At 47.9% G+C, this 17,341-nt stretch overlaps 1 long non-coding RNA gene across 1 annotated transcript in view; it reads right to left on the bottom strand.

The window, feature by feature from the left end:
• LOC148000209 (uncharacterized) overlaps positions 1-11,313 on the bottom strand; it is a 33,042-nt gene extending 21,729 nt beyond the window's left edge. Inside the window, exon 1 of the long non-coding RNA XR_015641729.1 lies at positions 11,231-11,313. This is a non-coding gene — a long non-coding RNA (uncharacterized LOC148000209). The remainder of the gene's footprint in view (positions 1-11,230) is intronic.
• Positions 11,314-17,341: the final 6,028 nt, after the last annotated feature.

Here is a 17,341-nt window from a genome sequence, read left to right as displayed (position 1 = left end):
GATCCATTCTTATTGCCCTGTACAAAGCTCAAGTCCAAGTGGATCAAGGACCTCCATATAAAACCAGATACACTCAAACTAATAGAAGGGAAAGTGGGGGAAAGCCCCAAACACATAGGCATAGGGGAAAATTTCCTGACCAGAACACCAAGATCAAGAATTGACAAATGAGACCTCATAAAACTGCAAAGCTCTGTAAGGCAAAGGACACTGTCAATAGGACAAAATGGCAACCAACAGATTGGGAAAAGATTTTTGCTAATCCTACATTCGATAGAGGGCTATTATCTAATATATACAAAGAACTCAAGAAGTAGACTCCAGAGAACCAAACAATCCTATTTAAAAATGGGGTACAGATCTAAAGAAAGTATTCTCAATTGAAGAATATCGAATGGCTTGGCTGAATATCAAATGATGTTCAACATCCTTAGTCATCAGGGAAATGCAAATCAAAACAACCCTGAGATTCCACTTCACCCTCAGAATGGCTAAAATCAAAAACAGCAGATCCTGGGGAAGATGTGGAGAAAGAGGAACACTCCTCCATTGTTGATGGGATCGCAGACTGGTACAACCACTCTGGAAATCAGTCTGGTGGTTCCTCAGAAAATTAGACATTGCACTACCTGAGGATCCAGCTATACCTCTCTTGGGCGTATACCCAAAAGATGCTCTAACATATAACAAAGACACATGCTCCACTATGTTCATAGCAGCCTTGTTTATAATAGCCAGAAGCTGGAAAGAACCCAGATGCCCTTCAACAGAGGAATGGATACAGAAAATGTGGTACATCTACACAATGGAGTAGTAATCAGCTATTAAACACAATGACTTTATAAAAGTCTTAGGCAAATGGATGGAACTAGAAAATATCATCCTGAGTGAAGTAACTCACTCACAAAGAACACACTTGGTGTGCACTCACTGGTAAGTGGATATTAGCCTAATAGTTCAGAATACCCAAGAAAGAATTCAGACCATGTGAAGCTGAAAAAGGAAGACCAAAATGTAGATGCTTCAGTCCTTCTTAGAAACTGGAACAAAATACTCACGGGAGGAAATACAGGGACACTGAGTGGAGCAGAAACTGAAGGAAAGGTCATCAAGAGACTGCCCCACCTGTATATGCCCCATCCCATATACAGCCACCAAATCCAGACACTATTGCATCTGCCAAGAAGTGCTTGCTGACAGGTACCTGATATGGATGTCTCCTGAGAGGCTCTGCCAGAGCCTTACCAAAACAGATGATGCCTGCAGCTAACTGTCCCATCAAACTGAGCACAGGGACTCCAATGGAGCACTTAGAGAAAGGACTGAAGGAGCTGAAGGAGTTTGCAACCCCATAGGAAGAACAATATCAACCAACCCCTCCCCGCCAGAGCTCCAGGGACTAAATCATCATCCAAAGAGTACAAAGGCTCCAGCCCCATATGTAGCAGATGATTGCACCGTCTGGCATCAATAGGAGGAGAAGCCCTTGGTCCTGCGAAGGTTCATTTCCCCAGTGTTGGGGGATGCCAGGGTGTTGAGATGGGAGTGAGAGCATCTTAATAGAAGCAGAAGGAGGGGGAGGGGGTGATGGGAGAGGGAGGAAAAGGGGATAACATTTGAAATGTAAATACATAAACTATCCAATAAAATAATTAATAAATGAATAAATAAATAAGAACATAAATTCATATTAAATGTATAAGCTATGTGCCTAGCCTGGGCAGATAGAACACTATGCTAGCTTATCCCCCATCTGTGAGGCCCTTTGCTACTTGCAGTTTCCATGCGGTTCTGCTCCATCTCAACTTCTTCCTCCTCTTCTGTCCTCTCCTTGCCTTCTCCTCTCTCTCCCTGCCTCTACTCTCAAAGATCTCTTGTCTCACCTTTCCCCTCCACTGTCCAATCACAGGCTCGCCTTTATTGACCAGATAAAATAGGGAGACAGCTCACATGGGATCAACCTAGTACATGATCAACTGCTTTCTGGAGACAGCAGAATTAACATCAGAATTCGAACAGCATCAGGATTACCCACAACAGAGGTTGTCTTTCTCAAGGAAACTTGAGGCCATTCATTTGACTAGTCTGGGTGGCCAATGAGGTCCAGTTACCCTCTGTCTCTGGCTTCTCCATTGCTGTTGTTGGTGTGCGCTACTGAGCCCAGCTTTTGTGTGGGTGGTAAGGAGCCAGGGTTCTGACGACTGCGTCATTGGCACTTTACTGAGCCACCTCTCTAGCACAAAGATGAATTTTTCCAAGTTAGATATGGTATCAACAAACTATATGTAATTATATGTAATCATGTATTCGTAAAGCTCTCTTAATGACTAGAGGCAATGTGTGCAGTGTTTAGTGAGAAAAGTAGGCTACAAAATGTTATACAAATGACCATAATTATGTTTAAAAGTATGTGCATAAAAAGATTATCTGATTCTATGGTCTTTCCAGGGGGAGATAACAGGTGTCTTCATTCCCTTCATTTTGATTCCTTCTATGGCCTTGTTACTCTTGTGTAAAATGAGAGCGCACTGTTTTCCCAGAAGGAAAAATGACACTGTATTACAAGTTAGTTGCTAATGGGTGGATGTCTTGCAGAGTTCTCTCAGGCTATGTGCCTGAGAAAGCCCAGTGGGCAGCTTATGAGACATGCAGCCTTTACTACCATCGAGCTGCTTTCGGCTCCTCTGACCTCAGCAGCCTCATCTATGAAATGGGAACGCTGGTTTGCACCCATCTGAAGCCAGGTGGTCAAACCATGTGCCACATAAAACGCTTTGCCAGCTCTGGTGTTTCCCAGTCCCTTTTGCAGGGTCACTTCTCCACCAGTGTGAGAACTGGAGATTAGGATCCGGCTGGGTGGGGAAGTGAGAGCACGGAGGCTGTGTGTTCTTCTATGCTGGGGCTGAGCATGTGATGACAGAGGACCCATTCAGGAGCTGCAGCTGCCTGGGCCCAGGCAGGCCTGCCCAGCCAGCTCCCGGTGGGAGTTTTGCAAGAGGCCAGCCCCAACTCTGTCCTTTCTTCTTTCCGGCTGTCACACTGCCAGCTCTTGTCACCACAGAGACATTTGATTCTGGGCCTCAAAGCTTCTTTAGTGGGGTCCCATCTGCAGTTCCCTTCCACCAAAATACTTCAAGTGTCAAAGGCTGCCTGAGTAGAATTCCACATCCTTCCTGCCTACCCTTTCCCTTTGTTGGAGATGAGTAGGAGGATAACCTTCTCCTGTTTTGAATATTCCATCAGAGACCCCAAAGCTTGTGTGAGAATGTAGAGTCACGGGAGCTGAGTGCAAAAGACAAGTTGTCCCAGACACACCAAGTTCAGGAAAGAAGTGTAGGCTGCTGGGGGCTGGCCTACCTGGAATTACCACAAAGACACCTGAACAACATCCAGGCATACCATCCTACAAAGGGCTCCCCCTGAGGAGTAGTCCGACCTCTAAGAGAGTCACTGTAGCCTCTCTGGCACAGGGCTTAGTGAACCAGTGAGGTGACAGGGTGCTTACCCTGTGGTTCATCATAGAGGAGTTTCCTCTATCCGCTTCTGGCTGTCTTCATTGTAAAGCTCTTTACTGAGCCCATGCTGTGCTGTGGGAAGTGAGAAGGAAACTGTCCTTGGGGTAGAGAGACTATCTCCTGGAAACAGTGGAGTCGCAAAGCAGCCGCTGCTGACTGTAAAAGCCACCGGAGGAGGCTGAGGTGACATTTGTGATAGCCAGGTGCTGGATGCCACCCAAACACTGCAACCCTGCAATGACTAAGCAAATCCAGAGCTGTTCCCATGCCAGACCACTGCAGAGCCATTTGGAGAGGCAGGCGGGCTGCCCATGTCCATACATGGAAGCATGTCTCTGAAGTATGAGGTTTGAAAGGGGATCGCAAAGTGTCATGCGCACTGTTTCCCAGATGTATAAACATCTGTCAAGCTGCCTACAAAGTCTGAGAAAGGCAGTGGGGGCCTGAAAGGAGCCGAGAGGCTGCTGGGTCAGCTTCCTGCCTTTGTGAAGCTAGCATTTAGAAAGGCTAATGTCGCCACCAGAGACTCTGAAAGCAGTTCCCTGGAGGGTGGGAAACTGGAGGCAGAGGCTATGGTGTCTGAGCAAATGGAGGGAGCATTTGTGGATTTGAATAAAGGGAACAGAGTCGTTCCAATAAGATCATTTGTGTCCCTCTCCCTGAGTCTCTTCCACCACAGACACTGAGGTGGACGCTCTTGAGGGTAGCATGGAGACCTCAGGAAGGATTTGAGGGCAGGTGCTTGTGGTTCAGTAGGAGAGACTACTGGCCAGCAGGAGCAGGGGTTCTATCCCCAGCGCTGCAAAACATCAGAGGGATCACAATAAATTAAAACCCTGCCTCTGAGATCAAAAGCAACAACCCAAATCTAGGAAGATTCCTTTCTGAAAGGGCCAGGCACAGAAGGTGACAGGGACAGGCTCTTTAGAACCTTCCTGAAGACTACACAGACCTGTTTCCTGCTGGTAGGGGGCCTCAGGCTCATCCTTGTTCCACACCCTGGTATTGCAGTACCTCAGGGAGACTTAATGAATCAGGAGCTTCTAAGAGGTGACAAGGTACCTCAGGGAGACTGAGCAAGACAGGGGCCTCTAAACATCACTTTACTAAAGCCTTGTTGTTCTGTTTATTTTTTGAGAGAAGGTCTCACTGTGTTGCCCAGGTTAACCTTGAACTCTGGGCCCAAGTGAACCTACATTTAAAAACTGAATTCCTAGTTTGTCAACATTACCAGTTTATTAAACAACCCTAGACTATCTACATGCTATGTTATTAACTGGGGTTTCTAAAGAGCATGGTGATACTATTTTTGAGTATATATTCTTTAAACTGTTTACTTCGGAGACAAGTGTTCTCATGTAGCCAAGACTATCCCCAATCTCTCTCTTTCCAGAGTGCTCAGCCTTGCACAGTTCTGTATTGCACCCAGCCCTTCTCATGCTCCAGAGAAGCATGTTTCCAACCTTGAAACTCTTTAAACGGGGCCTTTTCCTGCTCCTTGCTCTACTCATGCTAGGGTGACTCTGTCTCCCCTGCTGCTTGTCCTACTAGGAGACCTCCCCAGTGTCTGGTAGGGCTATGAGAAAAAAGGAAACCATGACAGTGCAGATGTTCCCAAAGACTTACCAGCCTGATGTCACAACGTGTCCTCTTGTCTCCTCCATCTGCAAACCTGTCCCAGCCAGATGATTCCAACCTCAAACCCACCATGTCCAAATGTTAATGTGTGTTTCTGCTCTCTTCTCTCTGCCAGCCTCATGGACCTGCTTCTGGGTCTGGGTCTCTACATCAACACTTACCGTTGAGGGCTCTTAAGCAGGAAAACTGAATAATCCCTATTGCCTTTATTCACACCGCACGAGCCAACCCATTTTCCAGGCATGAACTATATAGTAGCTCCCAAAGGGACATAATTCAGCCACGGGTCACTGCCTACTGCTGCTGTCTTAGCCTAGGCTGTTCTTGCCTCTCAATGGGCCTCAGCAGTGACCTCCACCTCCACTGGGTTTCAATCTGGTCTTCATATTCTTTCTATGATTAACCTTCTGAAGTGTGTATCTGATTTCTATAGTTCTGTTTAAAGGGCTTCTTATTGCTCTTAAAATAAATGCAAATTCTCCAAGCAGCCTCCAAGGCCCCCATCAAGATGGCCTTGTTCTCTGTACTTTGCCACGATGTCTCCTTTCAGTCCCACTCACTCTGGAAGCTCCTAAACGGGCTTTGCTACTCGTCTGTCTAGATGATCAGCCACCATGAACACCTTTATCTAGCCAGAATTCTTGGCTAGATAGATAGATTCTTTAGCTTGTGGCTCTATGGTCATTTCACTAAAAGCCTTTTCTGATAGCTCAGTCTAAACTGTTCCTCTATAACAACCCTTAACCTAATCCTTTCCTTCCAACGACTGTGCATCCCACTCTGCAAAGATGCATTATGAATGAGGCTGCTTGATTGATTTCTCTGCTCCCATTTTACCTTAGCAGCCAACACATTGCCCAGTTAGTAGAACTTGCATAGCAAATATTGATTTGGTGAATGAATGATAAATGGGTGAGTTAGAATACTGTGGCTTTGATTCCTCTTTTGATATTTTGAGACTTTCCATATCACAGGCTTGGTAAAGATCACAGGTTAGAAATACCCAGTGGTATAAACCCTCTGAAGGCGGGAGTATCATTAGGTACAGAGAGTCCACAGGAAAGCCATGCTGCAAACGTGAGGAGCCAAGCCAGGGCACCTGGAGATGCTGTGAACTGGGAGGGGAGCCGGTCCAAAGGAGAGTCAGTCCCATTTTGTTGTGTTTCAACTTTTTCATGCTCCATGAGTGGCACTGAGAGAACAGAAAGGGTGGTTGGTTATCATAGGAACATAGCCTCATAACACTCCTCTTGAGTCTCAAAGGCGATCAAGTCCGTGTCAACTACTTTTCTTATTACAATGATAGAGGCAGCTAGGGAAAGAAAGGTTTCTCTTGACTTAGAGGTTCAGCAATTTTATCCATCACAGCAGGGGCAGAGTAGCAAAGGTCACAGTGGGAGTAAGATACAGGGTTGTTGACATCACAGTGGCAGACAGAGAGCTGAGTACACCAGACCAGAACCAGAGACAAGATGTGACAAACAGGACAGGATCAGGTGGGGTGTTAGTCCCTTCAAAGACCACTCCTAGTAACCCATTCAGAGCCCACATCCAAAATGCTATAGAGTTCCCAAATACATCCACAGAGGATTGGGCATTCACTTCAGATTCAACAATATATCATGTGATGAGAACTTCAGCTCTAAAGCCAGTCTCACACCCAGTGAGGATTTATGAGAGGAAGACGATGCATTTCAGAGCCCAGAAACTATCACCAGGATCCCAAGGAACTACGGAATCAGCACCATGAAGATGGGGCATGGTTATTTAAGAGACAGGGAACAAAGCAAAACAATATTAGTAACAGTTGTCCTGTTCTGAAGTGGCTAGTCTGCTGCAAAGCATGGCATGCACAGACTAGATGTGAGTAACACAGAAGAGACAATGGTGGCAGAAACGGTATACACACGTGCAAACCATGGCTGGCATGTACAGATATATATACACATGGATAGACCATGGTTGGCACAAACTGGTACATGCAAAGATAGACCATGGCTGGAATTCATGCGTGTGCATACACATGCATGTGTACACACACACACACACACACACACACACACACACACACACACTACGTATACTCACTTAGATATGCCATAACTGGCATGCACTAGTACATATACACAGACTATGGCTTTGTACCCCTCTCACACATGGATGGATAATGTATATGCATATGTATATACATATGCACACTGAAAGGTCATAGTTAGAAGGCATGGGAATATTTAGATACACATCTTCTTGCCATGGCTTCCATCTGAAGTATAAGATTGGCCTTCCTGGAGTGCTATGGTTTGAGTGAGAGTCCTAGATTGCTGAGTGTCTTAGGGTTTGCTGTTGTGAACAGACCCCATGACAAAGGCAACTCTTTTTTTTTTTTTGGTTCTTTTTTTCGGAGCTGGGGACCGAACCCAGGGCCTTGCACTTCCTAGGTAAGCGCTCTACCACTGAGCTAAATCCCCAGCCCCGACAAAGGCAACTCTTATAAAGACAACATTTAATGGGGGCTGGCTTACAGGTTCAGTCCATTATCATCAAAGCAGGAGTGTGGCAGCATCCAGGTAGACTTAGGGCTAGAGAAGCTGAGAGTTCCACCTCTTGTTCTGAAGGCAGCTAGCAGAAGACTGGCTTCCAGGCAGCTAGGAGGAGGGTATTAAAGCCCAAGTCCACAGTGTCACACCTTCTAATTATGCCACTCTCTGGGCCAAGGATATACAAACCATCACACTGAGAATAAAACATCGTGATAAAGACTATTAAAACCATAAAAAGTAATTTGGAGAGGAAAGGGTTTATTTGGCTTACAAATTACAATCAACCATTGAGGAAAGTCAAAGCAAAAGTCTAGAGGTGGGACCTGAAGCAGAGACCATGGAAGAATACTGCCTATGACCTTGGTTCCAGGCTCTCTGTCAGCTACCTTCCCCACAAACCCCAGATCTATAGATCTATAACATGTCCAGGCCAATTTGTCCAAGGATGGTACCACCCACAGTGGGCTGGTCCTTTCTAGATCAATTAGCAATTTAAGAGTACTTTATAGACATTACTATAGGTCAGCCCAATGGAAGCAATTCCTCAATTAAGGTCCTCTCTTCCATGTGTGTCAAGTTGGGGACTGATACTCAACATGACAGTATCTGTAGAGTTCTGCATAGTCAGGGCTTAGGGGTCAGCACCATTGGAAGGTAGTAGACAGCATAATGGGTGGGGCCTAATGGCGGGTCTTCTAATCACTGGGAACATACCATTGAAGGGGATGTATAGAACTCTAGCTCCTCCTTTCCTTTTATACCCAGCTGTAAGTCTTCCTCTGCCATGTAATTCATGATGAACTAGGCTGCCATAATCCCAAAGCAAACCCAAATATCCCAAATACCGCTCATCTCCTATATGCCCACTATACACACGTACAATATGTGATATGGATTTTTGTAGACTTTTAAAGAACCTGGAGCCAATGAGATGACTCAGCAGGAAGAGACACTTGCTACCAAGTCTAATGTCTTGAGTTCAGTCCTGGGCCCCATGTAGTAGAGGTAGAGATCTGGCCTTTGTATACACACTATGTATGTCATATGGTACTTATATGAGCCCTATCCCCACAAATAAATAAATTATTTATTTTAAAAAGAATTCTGGTAACTTTACTAGGTAAATCCTTAAATAATCACATTACATCTTTCTTTCTGATAACAAACCTAATATGTGCAAGCATGTTACAGTGTTTCCAAAGGTATAAAGGAGAAAAGGTGAAACTTGCTGTTCATTCTATGGAGATTATCATAGTTGATGCTCTGGTAAGTGGTCCCAAAGAGTGTGTGTGTGTGTGTGTGTGTGTGTGTGTGTGTGTGTGTGTGTGTGTTTGTATGTGTGTGTGAGTGTGTGTGTGAGTATACACATGTATGTATGTGTATCCTGAATTTTAACCATCGTATCAAGCTACTAATTTCAAATTTGGCCTTGAGCTCAGGTCTGCTTTATAATAGTAATAACTGCTTGATATTTACAGCAGGATATCTGGCAGTCTGGATGGCAGGTCTCCTTCTAGATCAGTTGATTCCTTTTGATTTCTCATGTAGTCATGCCTCACAGTGCTATTTCGTTGCTGTGTCTCATTACATTTCACAGACATCCCAACAAGAGCACTGTACCATTATCATGTGAATTGCCAGAGTTGGTTATTTTGCTGTGGCCTCTGCAAACTGACAAAGTTTCACCAAAGTGTCCCTCACAAACATCATGAACTAGTGTCAATTTCCCAAGACACTTAGTGCCATGAGTAGTAGCTTCTTCTCTCCTGGATATTTAACTAATTAACTAATTGCAGGAGTATAGACCAAGCCTGGAGCCTTCTACATACTCCAAGTACTCCATTGCAAGTACATACAGTCAAGTACTCCACTGGAGCAGACCCTTTTAAACTTTCTTTTCTTTGTATTTTAGAGTAAGTATGGTGGTCAGTCTTGTTTGTCAACTTGATTGGATCCTAGATGGACTGCACCTTGCTTCTGAGAGAGCTGGGAGGAGATTTCCAGGAAGAATTAAGAGAGAAAGGCCTTCCCTTTCAATGGGGCCCAAATAGGAAAGAAAGATCTTGGAAAGAAGCTGTGTGCTTTGCCTGCCCATCTTTGCTTTCCGTTGATGAGTATGTCTACTCTGTTGTCACTGCTCCTGCTGCCGTCATTTGCTGACACTGGACTATAGTCTTCTAAAATGGCTTACAATGTCTCCCTGTAAGTCCCCAAGGCCTTCAGTGCCAGATTGGAACCACTGAACCATGGGGCCTCATGGACTCAGCAGCTACTGGGTTCTTCTCTCTAAAATGCAGATAGTCATTGTTGGACTACCCGGCCCATTTCATTTAGTCAATCCAACAAGTTCTCTTACTAATGCATATTTGTTCTATTGGTTCTGTTCTAAAGAACCCTGACTAATATCAAAAGGGTCTCACTAAGTTGCCCTGGCTGGCCTTGAACAAATTCTGTAACCTAGAAGGTCTTAAATTTGTGATCCTTTGGTAAGGTCAAGTGGGTTGAGAGGTCCTGGTACTCTCATATCTGAGAACAGTGGGTGTTTCACCTACTCCCAACCAGGTTCCTGTCCCAGAACATGTGACCACCACACCCCATGGAGAGGAACATGTCAATCAGTCACAAAGGGCAACAGCCTGAAGCTCCTCCACATGCAGATGAGGCATCCCTAACATCTCAGACCAAGCCAATAGTAAACATCTGCTTTTAGACCCCAACCCACCACGAAATGTGGATAAGACCCTGTCTATGAGGAATAAAGCAAGATCATCAAAGATTGTCTGAGATGGTCTGTCACATAAGAGCTGTAAGACTTTGGGGGAAGAGTTCTCTCTCAAGTTTTCACTGCTGGAAGCTACTTGCCTCCTGAGGTCACTTCACCTCCAGAGCAGCAGCTGTTGCTGCAAGAGACCAGGCAGCTTGCCCGGATCTGACTCCCCCTCCCTGCTTACCGGCCTGCAGCTTGGGGTCTTGCCACTGCAGAGCAGAGATCCCTTCAGAAAGCACAACTCCTCAGCCATTTGGGCCAGGCCAGAGCTCCACAGATCCCAGATCTCTGATGACAACAGCATCCAGTACACAGTCTGGCAATCCTCCTGCCTCAGATTTGTAAGTGTCTGAGATCACAAGTTTCTGTTACCAGATCCAGCTTGGCCCTTCCATTTGGCAAGTGTTCATAGAGTCAAGGCCATTGCCCTTCTGAGAAGCCAACAGAGACACAAAGACAGTGTTTCTGTAGTGACTGACCAAAGAGACAAGAGAACAGACTTCAGTAAAAACTAAATGATGAAGATATTTTTAATCCCAATCCAGGGTTTTTAACCTCACCTTTGACCATTAGTTCCCTGATAAAAGACACACACAACATTAGACTTGTAGTAAGCTTTAGACGGCACAAGAGCTGGGCAGATGTCTACCCTCGATGCTGTTAGAATCTACTTTCCTGTCGATAACCCTGAGTTATTACTTACTATGTTTCATCTGGGCTGCTCTTATCTCTAATTGCCCAGCCTTCAGGGCCATGTTTTCATGACTCACCTAACCCATAGTGGCTTCTCCTTCCTCCTTCACCTTCTTCTCTTCATGGTTGGTTCTTCCCTGCTTCCAAGCCTGGGAATCCTAAACCCCACCTATGTCTCTTCTGTTCAGCTATTGGCTGTCTGTCAGCATCTTTATTTACCAATCAGAAATAACTTGGGGCAGGCTCATTTGGGTCTATGTGCAAACTCCAGATATTGGGTCGGGGGAGGCAGGACTCAGCATTGTAACACACAGCAAGACCAAACTTCAACCACTTAAAGTGGAAACAGGTTTGGCAAACTCAATGATAGCTATGGGTGACAAAGTACAATTCAGTTCTGCTTGAATTCAAGCTGTCACACTCAGTGTCACTGGTACTTACATACTTTCTGGTGCCTTCAGCCCTAATAATATTGTCTTCTCACTAATCCCCAAACTTTACCTCAGTTTCTCGTTTCTGAAGTCCCAGAGTCACTGCTCTACATGCCTTCCCAAGCTGGGCAGACAGAGGGGTACCAGTGGAAGACCTGTGGGGGACAGCAATGCTGTAAGAGAGTCTCTCACTAAGAACCTACGGTCCCAGTAACAAGGCCCAGAGACACAGCCTGAGATGTGGATGCGGAAAACACCGGGGATTCATGAACCCCTAGGCAGCCAGGGCAAGTGTCTCATTTGAACTTTACCCCAGCCCTGCATTGGTCATTCCTTCTATCTATAAAGCCTCATGGGATTTGTATCACATGGTTATCTAGGACCAGATCCAGAATCTAATCATCACATTGGACAACCAAACTTGGGCCCAGAAGCAACACTACATTCTGGGGACGGTAATCAACTTTTGCAGCTAGACACTACATGAACACCTATTGTATGGCTCCTTCTAGATCACAGTGACATGATACTGACAGAGGCATCTGCTTCTTTACTCCATAAATTAGATGCTGTTTATAACAATACAGTCAGAGCAGCCACAACCACAGCGCTTTAGCAGAGAGTGGCTGTCCCCAGGCAAAGCCATTACTCCCGGTGGATTTGCTGAACTGGTCATCATTCCTCGGCAGAAAGTGAATTGATGGGGTTGCTTTATTACAGGAACACGCAGTATGTTCCCTTCTTATTGCAGCCTGGTTTTCCTACCAGGCTTGTGCTGCCAGAAGGCGTCTGTTCACTCAGGGAATTATGACAAAGTTTCTGGTGTCCCACAGGTAGGAATTCCCTGCTCTGGGTCCAGAATGATTGTGAGAGACCCTTTGAAAAATGAGGTTAGTAAGAGCTCTTCTCTGATACAATTTAATATTTAGCCCACTCGGAAAGTGATGCAGGGCTGTGAGTGACTTTGTTCACCAATGCCAAGCCAGGCCAAGACTGACCAGCTGTAGGACCAAGAAGACGTAGAAGGAAAGAACTGGATCCTCCCACCCTGAGTGTCCTATGACCTCCAGCGTAAGCTGTGGCACAGGTATGTGTGGATAGGTGAACACACACACACACACACACACACACACACACACACACACCATTTTCTGAGAGAGAGAGAGAGAGAGAGAGAGAGAGAGAGAGAGAGAGAGGGAGGGAGGGAGGGAGGGAGGGAGGGAGGGAGGGAGGGAGAGAGAGAGAGAGAGAGAGAGAGAGAGAGAGAGAGAGAGAGAGATTGCAATGGCTTTATCTTGAGTACAGAGAGACAGAGAGATGATGGTGAACATGCATCAGGATGTAGAACACAGCTAAGCCTGGCCCGTGTGGATCCTTGGCAACTTCTCCTTGAAATTAAGTAACTTTCTCCCTTAGGGACATGGCCGTACTGCAAAAGTGGGCTCCATTAGGGACTCCCTCTCCCAGAGTCTCACCCCTCTACCACCTTGGCCATAAGCTTTGCTGCCAGCAGAAAGGGAGGGCCCAGGCCCTGGCTGACTCCACTGCCCGGCTCTTTGGAAGGGTCATGTTGGTGTGAGGGTGAACTGCACACCAGCAGAGTCTCTGAGACTGGCCATCGAGCCCACCTCCGCACTGGGTCCTGGGCTTGCGAACCACTGAGATCCTTCTCACCTCTACTGCTTTCTGAGAACTAGACTCTGGTGCTGAGGGTTTCAGACTCCCTTATTGATCCATGCCCAGTATGCAGGAATTTACCGAGTCTCATCTGAGTGCCCAGAACCGCACCATCGGATGGGGATGCAGCGGCAGAGGTGGAACTGCAGCTCTTCCTGCAGCAGCTCAACATCCTCAAACCCTGCTCAAGGTAAGAGGACCAGCAGCTCAGCTGTGAGCTGGGCCACCTGAGACTCACACATCCCTGACTGAGCTCCGAGGAAACGGGGTGGCCCTCAGGCCACCACAACTGAGCTTTTCTGTGGATCAAAGGCACAGAAGGAGACATTCCATCCTCTTTTATCCACACATCTGTCAGATGCAGGCGGGTGGGAGCAGAGTGGGGCACAGTATGACAGCTCAATGAGCTTCTCTCCTCAGCTTCTATTCACGACGGGCTCCATCTTCCAACCCACCTAGGAGTTCCACAGTCCTCACAGATGAGATGAGCTTAAGGCGTAGGAAGGACAGAGGACTGAGGAAAGCTTAGCATTAAAGAGCACTGGTTTCTCCTCCAGAGGAGAGGGTTCAATTCCCAGCTCCCACATGACTCAATGGACATGACAAGGTCCCTGGACAGGAAGGAGTACCCTCTCCTGGCCCCCAGCAGCACAACTGGCCTTCAAAAAGCTGGCACAATGGGTTGGGCCTGATCTCAGAGGAGTTGTGTTAGGGACAAAATGTTCTCTTGCTCTGTCCTCTTGTCCTGCTCCCCCCCTCCCCGCATGCTTATGACCAGCCTCCTCTACTTCTCTCTCTCTCTCTCTCTCTCTCTCTCTCTCTCTCTCTCTCTCTCTCTCTCTCCTACCCTCTAAATTCCCCTCCCCATGCCTTGAATAAATTCTATTCTATACTTAAAAAAAAGTAGAGGGGTACCTGCAGGTCCCCACATGAAGGGAGCCAGGGCTAGGCTCTAAGTTGATCCTTGACTTAGAAGATTTCCCCTACCTAAGATGGCTAATTACCACACAGGTCATTGTTCTCACCCAGTCAACTGGAGAATGGCTAAGAGCCTTCACACTCCCACACCCCAGGAAACCTGGTTCTAGTGACAATCACAAAGTGCAAGTCACTGGCTATTCTTGTCCTCTGCAGTGTGACTCTGGTCGCATTCCCTCCCCTCCGCCTACCTGTGAGAATGCTTGCTGCACCTGTGTGTAGGAGGGTGAGCCCCCAACTCCAGCTTGGATGCTCTGGTGGGCTGTGAGCAAGTCCCACAGGAGCAGGAAGCCTCTTATAAGGAACAAAGTTGCACAGATTTAGAAATTGCTGTCTCTCCCCAGGGGCTACGACATCTACCACTTTCTGCGCTCCAACAGTTCAGTGGACAGACTTTGTATTCAGTGACGGCAAATAGCTTTGCTAAGTTGTTTCTGTTTTCCCCAAGAAGCACTGAGCCACTGCTCTAAACTCTAGACTCCTGCTGGATCTCAGAAAGATAAAAAAGAAAGACGCTATCCCAGAAACTCGGCAGAGGGAGCTGAGCTGTGCTGAGCTGAGCTGAGCACAGAGAGGCAGTTGTGTCCTGCTAATGGGTTTCTGAACTGTGTAACACCCCCCTCCCACATCCCCACCCCCTCATCCCCAAAACCCAGACTTCTAAGTCTAAAATGCTTCAAATTCCACGTAGGCAGGCCAGGCCTATAGTCCTGGAGCTAAAGAGGCAGGTCAGCATGGGCTACCTAAAAACAATCTGCCTCAAAAAGAAAAAGAAGTCAGTGTGGGAAAGGCGTTAGTAAGTTATCTGTTTTTGAATTTCCATTCCCGTCATCTTAGAGCACTGAGAAAAAGTAACTGGGAATTGCATTACCATCTCTAGTGCAGGTGCTGAGTGGCTACCCCATTGGGGCCTCTTTAGGATGTAGTGGAGTTACGCCACCAGCAGAGGGGGCTTCAGGCTCAGCCAGGGAGCCAGCCCACCAGCTGGAGAAAGAAACTGGTTTCAGAGGGCCAGACTTCAGCACACAGGACCAAGTTGATCAGCCCGGCTTACCCAAACCCAAGAGCCACCTGCTAACAGCTGATGGAACGCGAAGGCAAGGCCCACCGAGAGCAACCGGAGGAAGCAAGTGCGTCCAAGACGCGCCAAAGCCTGCCAAGGCTGAGAGCCTCGGGAAGCTTCCTTTTTTCTAGCAGGCTGCCCCTTGGCCGTTCAGGATGAACTCGCATATTGAATAAGTAGGGTGAAGCAGCCTTAGTCTGACCTCTTCAGGAAGTTCCTGTGCCAGCTTTTAGGAGCACGAGGCATTTGTCGCACTGAAAAGAAATGGGGAGGGCAAGGCTGAGATTCTTAGCGGGGAGGTTGTGGGGTAGGCGTTGGGGAGTGCAGAGTCTTCAGAGGCTGTTAGCCTGGGGTTTGTAACAGCTAGAGACAATTAAACCTGACTGTGTCAGAGATCCTGAGTTATCTGGCCCCAGCAGGCAGCCTGTGGGTGTCCTGCCCTGAGATCTAGTGACAAAGCTCCCGGAATGTTGGACTCAAATATGCTCTGACGGTTGGCATGCGGGAGGGCACCTGCCCATCCCTACACCACTCAGAAAAGCAGCCCTCCTCAGTCCAGCTCCGTGCGATACCCTGTACCCGTGCAGGCAGAATTTAGTCCTCCAGTTAGGGCTGCTTTCTGCAGGGCAAGTCAGGTGACTCCCAGGGACAAAGCAACATGTCCTGGGGTTGTACCTTCCTTGGTAGATATGGGGAACACAGGCAGAGCCTCTCCCTCTCCAGCCAGGGCGTCTGGGTAGCAGTGAGGAACAACGCAAGGCAACCCTTGGCCATCTTCCAAGCCACGCCCATTCCCCACTAGGCCCTAACCGCCTACACTCACAACCAAGCTAGCTATGGCTTTGTCAGCCCTACAGCCGTTGTTGAGCACAAAACCGCTTCTGTGTCTCCACGTCCTACCTCCCGCCCACCACAGCATAAGGTGAGGCTTACAGTTGGATGCATCTTTCTGACTAAAACGTTGTATAACAACATCCCTTATTTACCAGTCATAAAATGGTCTATGGCCCACGAAGGAAAGCTGGGCTGGGCAGAACCAGGGAAGAATCAGAAATTCAGTACTCTCCCCTTCTCTTCTTCCGCTAAGGATGAGTGAAGCTCTTGGAACAGCCCGAGGGCTCAGGTCTGAGGCTTCCTGCAGCCTACTCCTGAGCCTGGTACAGAGAACACAGACCTGGTATCTAATCTGAGGCATGTTGGCATTGGGGTGGCTGGCCTCTGGCCTCTGTACCTCTTCTGTTGTCCCAGCTCCATAGAGATGGAGTCTACCCTTCAACTACTCCAGGGCCTGAAGCTGCCTGGGGCCTAGAACTCTCCATTCTCCGTGGCATTTATAAACCCAGCTGGATTGCCTTCTCCCTGCCTGCCTCTTGCTCTCCCAGGCCTCTCCAAAACCCAGGCTGTTACTGTGCTTACAGTCAAGTGAAGGCCAGGGCTAAGTGAGCACCTGCCGCAACCCCCCCTCCCTCTCTCCCCCTCCTCTCCCCTCCCCCTCCTTTCCCCTTTCCCCTCCCCTCCCCTTTCCCTCTTCCGGTCTTTCTCCACTCCACTTTCTCCCCTGCCTCTTTCCCCTCTCCCCTCTCCCCTCCCCCTCCCCTCTCCTCTCCTCCCCCTCCCCCTCTCCTTCCCCTCCCCCTCTCCTTCCCCTCCCCCTCTCCTCCCTCTCTCCTCTTTCTCCTCCCTCTCTCCTCTCTCCTCTCTCTTCTCTCCTCTCTCCTCTCTCCTCTCTCCTCTCTCCTCTCTCCTCTCTCCTCTCTCCTCTCTCCTCTCTCCTTTCTCCTCCCCCTCCTCTCTCCTCTCTCCTCTCCTCTCCTCTCCTTTCCTCCCCCTCCCCCTCCCCCCTCCCCTCTCCTCTCTCCTCTCCTCTCCTCCCCCTCCCCTCTCCTCTCTCCTCTCTTCTCTCTCCTCTCTTCTCTTTCTCCTCCCTCTCTCCTCTCTCCTCCCCCTCCTCTCTCCTCTCTCCTCTCCTCCCCCTCCCCTCCCCTCTCCTCTCTCCTCTTTCTCCTCCCTCTCTCCTCTCTCCTCTCCTCCCCCTCCCC

This window comes from Rattus norvegicus, chromosome 17 (assembly GCF_021556685.1).
Source record: "Rattus norvegicus strain SHRSP/BbbUtx chromosome 17, alternate assembly SHRSP_T2T, whole genome shotgun sequence".
Classification (NCBI taxonomy): Eukaryota; Metazoa; Chordata; class Mammalia; order Rodentia; family Muridae; genus Rattus; species Rattus norvegicus.
The sequence above is the reverse complement of the archived record's forward strand: the minus strand, read 5'-3'. Positions and strand labels throughout refer to the sequence as shown.